At 43.7% G+C, this 9271-nt stretch overlaps 1 pseudogene; it reads right to left on the bottom strand.

Annotated features, from left to right (window-relative positions):
• Positions 1-6069: 6069 nt before the first annotated feature.
• Positions 6070-6753, bottom strand: LOC119360687 (annotated as a pseudogene).
• Positions 6754-9271: the final 2518 nt, after the last annotated feature.

Below are 9271 nucleotides of genomic sequence, written 5' to 3'. Positions count from 1 at the left end.
AGCTCGGACCCCGACCCCGACCCCTTCGCCGACCCCAACCCCGACCCCTCCTGCGACCAGGTACCTCTCCTCCTTCCTCCTTCCTCCCTCTCTCCACCATTCCCCATTCCTTCCAACAGATGCTCCAAAAGGAATTTCAAGACAAAAATCACATGCTCCAAAAGTTAGGGTTCACGATTCAAATTGCAATAGATTATCTGCAGTAGATCATAAATAAGAATGCTGAATTTTCTTGATAGTTTTCTTGATAACTAAATATTCTTGCAATAGTTTTCTTGATAACAAATTGCAATAGTTTTCTTGATAACTAAATATTCGCTATAGTCTGTCTTTGTTGCTGCATTGTTTGGGACTATCTGTGTCACAGTCAGGCTTAGGTCCCAGATTGTGTTCCCCTTGACACACTCTTCACAGTCATAACTGTCAGCCATGTTCCTTCTTTCTCTGTAACCAGTGCAAGCCCATGTCAAGAACAACACATGTTATATGCCATTCCTAAAGGATAATTTGCCCAGCTTCTCACATCACTTTGTAGTTAATTATCCCCCTTTTGGCGTGTGTGATAAATATACCTACTGGAGACAAAAAATATACGAGTGTGTGTGGTTACAATTTACCCTATAGATTCAGTATACAAGTTTAGCAATCTTCATACCAATTCTTGATAATTGATAAAATAAAAAACAAGTTAAAATTTGGTGCAACTTTACGATATGATTTGGGTATGAACCCATAGAGATGAATTGTGTGTTCATGGTATTATATTGCTTAGTGGAACCTGATGTATCATATAAATTGGCAGTATGAATGCCTGGAATTCAGATAATCAATTCTTGGTGTCATGCCTCACCTTTGGGTAAGACTAGATATCTGTTTCCTCGTCTTTTAGTTTTATTCTTGGTGTCATCCCCCTTTAGTATGTCACATGTATGTCATATATATTTGGGTAAGACCTACTGCAGTGGATTACTCAATATTCTTGCCATTTGTTGATAGGTTATAAATATTGACCATAAATAAGAATGAATATTGACCATTTGTTGCTGCTAGCACATGTTGAAGTGTACCTGATGATGCTTCTGAGATAGCTAGCGGTTCATTCCAATTTTTTGAGATAGCTAACAAAAAGAAGAATACAACAGTGAGGCAAAACCTACTTACACCAAAACTATACTGGAGTAATATTTCTTAATGATACAAGTTGATGAATAATGTAGCAATGTGAGTGTATGATGTATTGCCATCCATTCACTGAATTTTTTGGACAGTGTGTTAACTGAATTTTTTTGACAGTGTGTTAACTGAATTTTTTTGACAGTGTGTTAACTGGCCACTTATCTTCATTTCAAAGCCCAAGTTGCAGCCCTTTAGATTGACAGCTGGACAGAAGGTATCTTCTACTACATTTTGAGTATGGTTCTGGCTCACACTGTAGTTGTAATTCTACTATAAATTTGCACTATAAATCTATTGAAATTATACTGTTAATACATTGCAATTACATGTCTACTGTATTTACCTCCTCTTCTATACCTTGTACTAGAAGTCAGCAAAAGAATATCAGTTCTACTTTGCCCCCTAGTAGATCTGGTAGAGTAAGAAACTCCCCTTATAATGATGCTTTTCTCTAGAAAAAATGATCCTGGATTTTTTTATGTAATTCTTTGTGGTATTAAGATGGAAACCTGGGATACTATTTCTATTAGGAGATGGTGTTATATTAAGATGCATATATTGTTATGTTACGCAAATTGTATCATCTTGCCACTTAAGTCAGCCTTCCCTTTAAGCAGAAAATTCAGTTAGGAGCTACTGTTAGGAGCTACTGTCAAAAAATTCAGTTATGGCATCTAGAATTATGTCAGTTTTGTTTTGTAACTAGAAGACCAAAGTGTTAGGAATTCTGTCCAAACTGTAGTTTTCAGTATTCTGTCCAAACTGAAAACTGTTAAAAAGCATGATGTTTCTTGGATTTCTGTAATGATGATGATGATGGAACACATGGTCTTGGATTTCTGTAATGATGATGGAACATTATAAAGCATTGTACTCCAGTGTGTATGAAGGATACAAAAAATTTAGCAACTTCTTTGATTTTATAAAGTTGTTCTTATATGGGTGAAACTTCACTTGTTTTTAGGCTAGTGCAGGGTGTTGCTTTATTGTGATGCCTCTGAATTACTTGTGATCACATTGAGAAAGACTTGCTAGTTTGTTGGGTTTTGTCTCCGACCATTGTGTCGTGATGAATTTGCAGGTACCCCGAGAGGCCCTTGAGTTTGCCGGAATGTCGATTAACTTCCGTTCCGGCAAATTCGGGCACTCCATATGTCCTATTTTCAGCAAAAGGCCATGCTGAAATTTTCCGTGAATTTTAGCATGACTTTGCTAAAAATAGGACATATGGGGTACTTGCGACTAATGCATGTTTTATGATCTGTTGTAAGGGTACTAATTGGTCTCTTCTGCTGCTTATCAGAGATGGCGGGAAGCAGCCACCGCCGATCTGCGACACCGCAGTACGAGTTGGATGCTTCCAAGTTCTTCACTATCATACTTGAGGCTTCAGTATCATCCATGATGCTGGTATATAAAATGAGAGATCTTCCCTTCACCCATCTCATTATGATATCTGTTGTTTGCTACATCACTCATTTTCCCAAACTGCAGAGGCTGCCTGACAGTTTTATGAACATGCTGATGGGTGAAGATCCGCCAAATAATGTGAAGCTGCGACAGGCCGGCAGCGGGTTTCGCAGGCAGTGGGATGTGCAGTTGGCGATCAAGAAGGGCCACATGTACTTGTCTCGTGGGTGGGAGAAGTTCTACCGTGCCTACGACCTGCAGCTGGGGTACTTCCTTGTCTTCAGGTACGACGACGACGCCAACATGCTCATCGTGAAGGTGTACAACAAGACTATGTGTCGCATGCGCTACGCTGCCGATGATGATGCCGGTACGTTCTGCCTCTTCTTATTCCTCTACATTTGGCTTTGTCTCACATCGATTGTTAATGGTCATTGTTGCATTTTGGACAGGTAGGAGCAGCAGCAGCGATACTGGCTACAGCCAAAGCAGCAGCGACTATGGCTGTAGCGAAAGCAGCAGCGATTCTGGCTGTAGCAAAAGCAGCAGCGATTCTGGCACCAGCATAGACAACAAGAAGGATGATCCGGACTGGAGTGCGGGAGAAGAGGAGCAGAGTGAGGATGAGGAGCTGCATGACGATGGGCATCAGGCTGAGGATGACCTAGCGCTGGTGGTGGCTGACCAAGGGCAAGAGATGGTGGTGGCTGACCATGGGCAAGAGATGGAGGTGGCTGAGGATGACCTAGCGATGGTCGTGGCTGAAGGTGGCCTCGCGATGGTGGTGGTGCCTGACAATGACCACGCACTGGTGGTGGCGCCGGCGATCCCACAGCTGGGCGACATGACCACGCCAATTGTGGTAGAAGACTACATCCCACTACCTCCACTGCCTCCACCGCCTCGCCGCTCTAGGCGCATCAGGGAGATGAAGGAGAAGAAGGAGAAGAACTGCCTACTTTGTCAGGTATGTCAGATCTCCTATAGGTTAGCTATCCAAAATGATATATATATATATATACTTAGTTACCTATGTTATCTCTAATATGCTTAGTTTCCTATAGGTTAGCTTCATTTTACCTAAGTTGGCTCTAATATACTAACTTAGAGCTTATATGCTTAGTTTCCTATAGGTTAGCTCCAAAATAACTTATGTTAGCACAAAATGATCAAGTTTACATAATAAGCTTATAGTCTTTTTCTTAATCTTCTTCTTTTCCAAAATGACATAGGTTAGCTTCATTTTACCTAAGTTGGCTCTAATATACTAACTTAGACCTTATATGCTTAGTTTCCTATAGGTTAGCTCCAAAATAACTTATGTTAGCACAAAATGATCAAGTTTACATAATAAGCTTATAGTCTTATTCTTATTCTTCTTCTTTTCCAAAACTCTTCTTATTCTTCTTCTAGTGTTCTTCCTCTTCTAGTATTCTTCTAGTCTTCTTCTTTTTCTTCTTCTAACTTCTTGTTTATCATTTTGCAGATTTGATTTAATTGACGGAAGCTTGCGTGGATGGAGTGCTTCTTTTCCATTTGTGTTTTTATTTTGTATCAATGTGAAACTTTTGTGAATTGATGGATAACGGTGTTGGATGAACAATGTGAAACTTTTGTAACGACGGAACTATGTGTTGGCTATGTATGTATATATGATGAAACTTGTGTGTTGGATATGATTGCTATATGAATGCTTGTTGTATATATATATGTGTGTTGAATATCTCATATGTGAAATAGTGACCTGAGATTAAGAAGAAAAGAATTAAAAAAGTTGTTACTAATGGCGCACTACCATGTGCTGCGCTATAAGTATAGCAGATAATAGTGGCGCACTGTGGGCAGTACTAATGGCGCACTGCCCGGTGCGCCATTAGAATACCAGATTCTAATGGCGCACATGTGGTGCGCCATTAGAAAAAAATTCTAATGGCGTGATGCTAGTGGCGCACCAGCCATGCGCCATTAGATGGCAAAACTGGTGCGCCACTAGCATGCCTTTTCCTAGTAGTGGCAGCAGCCGCCGCGCCAGCCGCACGTGGGCGTGTGCTGCGAAACCGTGCGCGAGCAGCAGCGGGGACGGGAACGAGCAAGAGAAGCCGCGCCGGCCGCGTGTGGGTGTGAGTAGAGGCGCCGGCGGCCATGCTCCAGGTGAGCTGCGCGTAGCCGCCGCCGTCGCGAGCGTGTGCGCCCTCGTGTGTGAGTGAGCGTCGGCAGTGGTCGGCGGCGGAGGTGGCTTGCAGGTGCACACGAGGTGTTTGTAGAAATGCCAAAGAGAGGAGAGAGAGGAGGAAGAAGAGGGTCAACCTGACTTTGTGGGCCCATTCAGTCAGAAAGACGTTTAGAATTGGCGAATCGGGCACTTTAGTCAAAGATTAGTTAAAAAGTGATAGTTTTCGGCACAAATTTGTAAGGTGGTAGTTTTTTGGCACGTTTTCATGAAATGTGGTAGTTTTGGTTAAATACTCCGCCCTTTTAAGACACCTCCTATTTTTCATTTAGATTTAATATTTTGCTTTTTGTGTTCTTATTTTCTGTTTTTCTTTTTCTTATATTTAAAATAATTCTGGATTACAAGAAATTTATAAATTTAAAATAAAAATGTGAATTTTGATACGAAAGATCAAGAAATCACAAAATATCACGAATTCAAAAACTGTTAATTATTTTGAAAAATTCTCGGGAAATCACAATTTGTTGCAGATTAAAACAAATTGTTATTTTTAAACAATCAGTGTTTGGGAAAAAAATGTTCACATTTTTGAAAAAAACACGTTTTCAGAAAATCATGATTTTGAACAAGTTTTTAAAAATTATCATGAACTTAAAAAATGCCATCATTTTTCTAAAAAAAATCACAAAATCCGAAACATTGTTCCAAAATTTCGAACAATAAGTCCATCGCTTCAAAAAATGTTAGCTGATTCACAAAAAAAACATGAATTCAATTGTTTTCGTAAATTTCAAAAAATGTTCGTCATTTCAAAAAAAATGTTCAAGCTCAAAAAAATCACAATTTCAAAAATTGTTCGCAAATTTATAAATTTTTTATATTTACAAAATATTAACAATTTTAAAATTATCTATGAATTCAAAAAATGTTCATGAATTTGAAAAAACCGATAATTTTAAAAAATGCTCACGTTTAAAGATGTTTGCAAGATAAAAAATAAAAAAGAATTAAATAATTTAAAAGAAAGAGGAATGAAAAAAGAAATAAAAAAATAAAAATGAGAAAAGAAAGGGAAGAACGAAAATGGAAAAACCATTAAAAAGAGGGGAAAATTGGTTTGCCAAGATTATAGAACTTTGAGGAAAGTATCGTTTTCCCCCCGAAATCCTCTCTGATGGATCAATTTCCCCCTCAACTCTAATACCGGATCAATCAACCCCTCAAATCTCTAAAACCGGATCAATTCCCCCCTAAAGTGGTTTTGGACTTGATTTTGAGTGGTTTTGACCCAGATCGTGCACTTCTCTCGGTTATGGCCGTGCACTTCGCGTCTTCAGTGCGCCCAGCTCGCCTCCGTGGCCGGCATGCTCGCCGCTTGCCGTCTTCATGGTCTCGACCAGGCTGCCGCAGAAGTACTCCCACTCCATGCCTACACGGACGCCGATGCTTCCCGAGAAGCCATCTGATGCCATGCTCCTGCTCAAGTCCGACTGCCCAGTGCGGGAACCGCTCTGTGTGCCTCGCACCGCACTGACCGGCGTCCCGCTTGGCCAGCGCAGGAGACGAACTGCATCAGCACCGTCGACGCGCTCATCCGGCCGCCCGTGATCACGCTCTGCTGCACCAGGCCCGCATTCTCTTCCTCCCGGCGAGCGGCGACGGTGTTCGAGGCGGCAACCACGCAGGCGTCGTTCTCGATTAGTGTCTCCAGCGTGTCGGGGCTGCTGGAGGATGGCGGCAACGTGACCTCGTCGTCTTCGAGCTCCGTCGTAGGCTCTTGTGGCGGAGACTGCTCTGGGCCCCGGTGCCGACGGCGTCTCTCGCCGGTCTGCGTGGCCGCGTTCGCCCCGGCACCACTGCGCGACGGCCACATGGTACTCGCCGATGTCGAAGGAGCTCCAGTTCATCCTCTTCTCGTTCCCGGCCTAGCAGCTAGAGGTGGAGGAGGACAAGGATGAGTCAGTGGAGGCGTCGCGCGGGGAGGAGGCGGAGCCCTGGAGCACGTACTCGACGATGCTGACTGGCACCACCTGAAGCGAGACGAAACAAAGGAGAGCAGAGGGGGTACGCGGTCTGGGTCAAAACCACTCAAAATCAAGTTCAAAACCACTTTAGGGGGGAATTGGTCCGGTTTTAGAGATTTGAGGGGCTGATTGATCCGGTATTAGAGTTGAGGGGGGAATTGATCCATCAGAGAGGATTTCAGGGGGAAAACGATACTTTCCTCTAGAACTTTCCTAAAGCCGGAAAGGAGCTAGTTGGGCCAACCAAAATATACGCAGCACGGAGCGGGGTTGCATGTTTGTTCGCTATTTGGGCGATCGACGTGCCAAATAGAAGCCGCCTATAACAGATGAACAATGGGGTAACATTTGTACTCATCGGATTGCTTGATTTTGGCTTGCATCCGGTTGGAACGGGGCTGCATATGATAAAAAAAAACTTGCTTTGTCCTCATATCCTTTTTTCCTACTTCAATAGGAGTTTTTTTACCCTTGAAAACAGCAGGACAGACTCCTACTGTTATGTATTACTTAAAATAAAAGACTGTACATGGTATTTACATGGCCAAGAGGCAAACAAAAGAAGCAAATATGATCTCCAGAGATAGGTTTGGGATGAAGCTATCAAGAAAAGGGACCAATCCAGGCTTAGTTCTGAATTTGAGATCTTCCAAGTTAGCTTTGAGTGCTCTTTTCCAATCATACATGGATGCAACAATATTGTCGAAGTAGCATCTGTTCCTTTGTTTCCAAATGTTCCAGGTGGCCAGGATTTTGATTTCATTGAACAAAGGGTGCGGCCATGAAGATCTCGTTGCATCAAACATCTCCTGAAGCTCCAAGTTGACATCCCGTCGAATATTGATGGAGTTCCAACAGACCGCATTGAAGGTGCACTCAAAAAACAAGTTTTTGTTCGTTTCCAGGGGTGTGGTATTGCACAAAAGACACGAGTGATCGTCTCCAATATCAAAATGCCTCCGGCAGAGCATGTCCCTTGTGTTAACTCTGTCCATTAAACATCAGCCAGGTGAATACTTTATGCTTCATGATACACTTTTTCTTCCAGATGTTTGTGATGTATGTGGGTGGTTGCAGTTCTCTGAAGAAGAAGTTATAGAATTTCTTGGGTCGAAATTGAACATCTCCCCAACAAGTAATCCACTCACCAGCCACCATTGGTTCCAAGTAGAGATCATTCATATGATTTTGCAGATATGTTAGTTCCTGCAGCGCCTCGGCTAATAGTGGGAGGTAGAAGTTTTCAGAAGGTTGTGGTCTATCTTGGAATTGCATTACAGAAATATCTTCCTCCTTTGTAAAAGAGAACAGGTGAGGCAGTTTGTTGGAAAGGGGTTCATCATCGATCCAAATATCTTTCCATAAAAGAATTGTGTCACCAGCTCTAGGAACGCAAGTTGTAATCCCTCTGTATATGTCCATCAACAAGAACACATCTCGCCACCAAAACGAGCCACACACATTCATCGCCTATGGAGGGCTTGTGGTGTAGTATTTGTTCCACAACAGCATTGCCCAAGGCATATCTGATTTGTGCATAAACTTATGTATGAACTTCAATAATAAACTTCGGCCAAGGAGTTGGAAAGGGGGCTACCTACAGGCAGTCGGCTCTAATACCAACTTGTGACGCCCCTGATTCAATCGTACACTAATTATACACTACTGGAATCAGCTTCTTTGCCGTCCGCCATGGCGGACGGTAAAGGCACCGATCCCGGACGGCAAAGTCCTTTGCCGTCAGCCAGCAGACGGCAACAGGTCCGGCTGAATAAGCTACGGCAAAGGGCACTTTGCCGTCTGCTGGCGGACGGCAAAGATGAAATCATCTTAAAGATGCCCTCCCTTTGCCGTTTGCCAAACGCAATCTTTGCCGTCAGCCTTGTAAAATCACGGACGGCAAAGAACTTAGTAAATATTAAAAAAAATGTTTGGCGAGCAGCCTGTCCGGCGTCCGGCGTTTGGCGTGTCCAGTGCCCGGCGAGCAGTACTCCAACAATACAAACTGACGAGGAACGAACGGACGATGATAAACACTACAGTTCAATCAACACTTGCTCAAAGAATCGACGAATGAATTTTACAATACATTAACCACAAACACTATAGTATACACGAACAAATTACAAGAGATTTGATTTAACGAGGAGCTCCAATCCGCCCGCGGCTGCGCCGGAGCTCACCACGATCATCCGGGTGCTGGATCCAGTTGCGAACCCGCCATTCGATGAGGGCCAACACCCATCACCCTTCGTTGCGGGCATAGCTGCCGCAGGCCGCCGCTACTCGAGGTGGGAGGTGGTGCGGCGTCAAGGTATCGGGCCGGCGGGCGCAAACGGGGACCGGGCCGGGCACGACGGCGTCGAGGGCGAAGAGAGAAGGGGCCGGCGCCGGTGGGCGAGGTGGTGGCCGGAAGGGGTGATGGGGGCCGGGGCCGGCGGGGGCAAACAGGGACGGGGCCGGGCACAGCGGTGTCGGGGGCGAAGAG

This window comes from Triticum dicoccoides, chromosome 2B, assembly GCF_002162155.2.
Source record: "Triticum dicoccoides isolate Atlit2015 ecotype Zavitan chromosome 2B, WEW_v2.0, whole genome shotgun sequence".
NCBI lineage: Eukaryota > Viridiplantae > Streptophyta > Magnoliopsida > Poales > Poaceae > Triticum > Triticum dicoccoides.
This window is presented reverse-complemented; position numbering and strand designations above follow the sequence as displayed.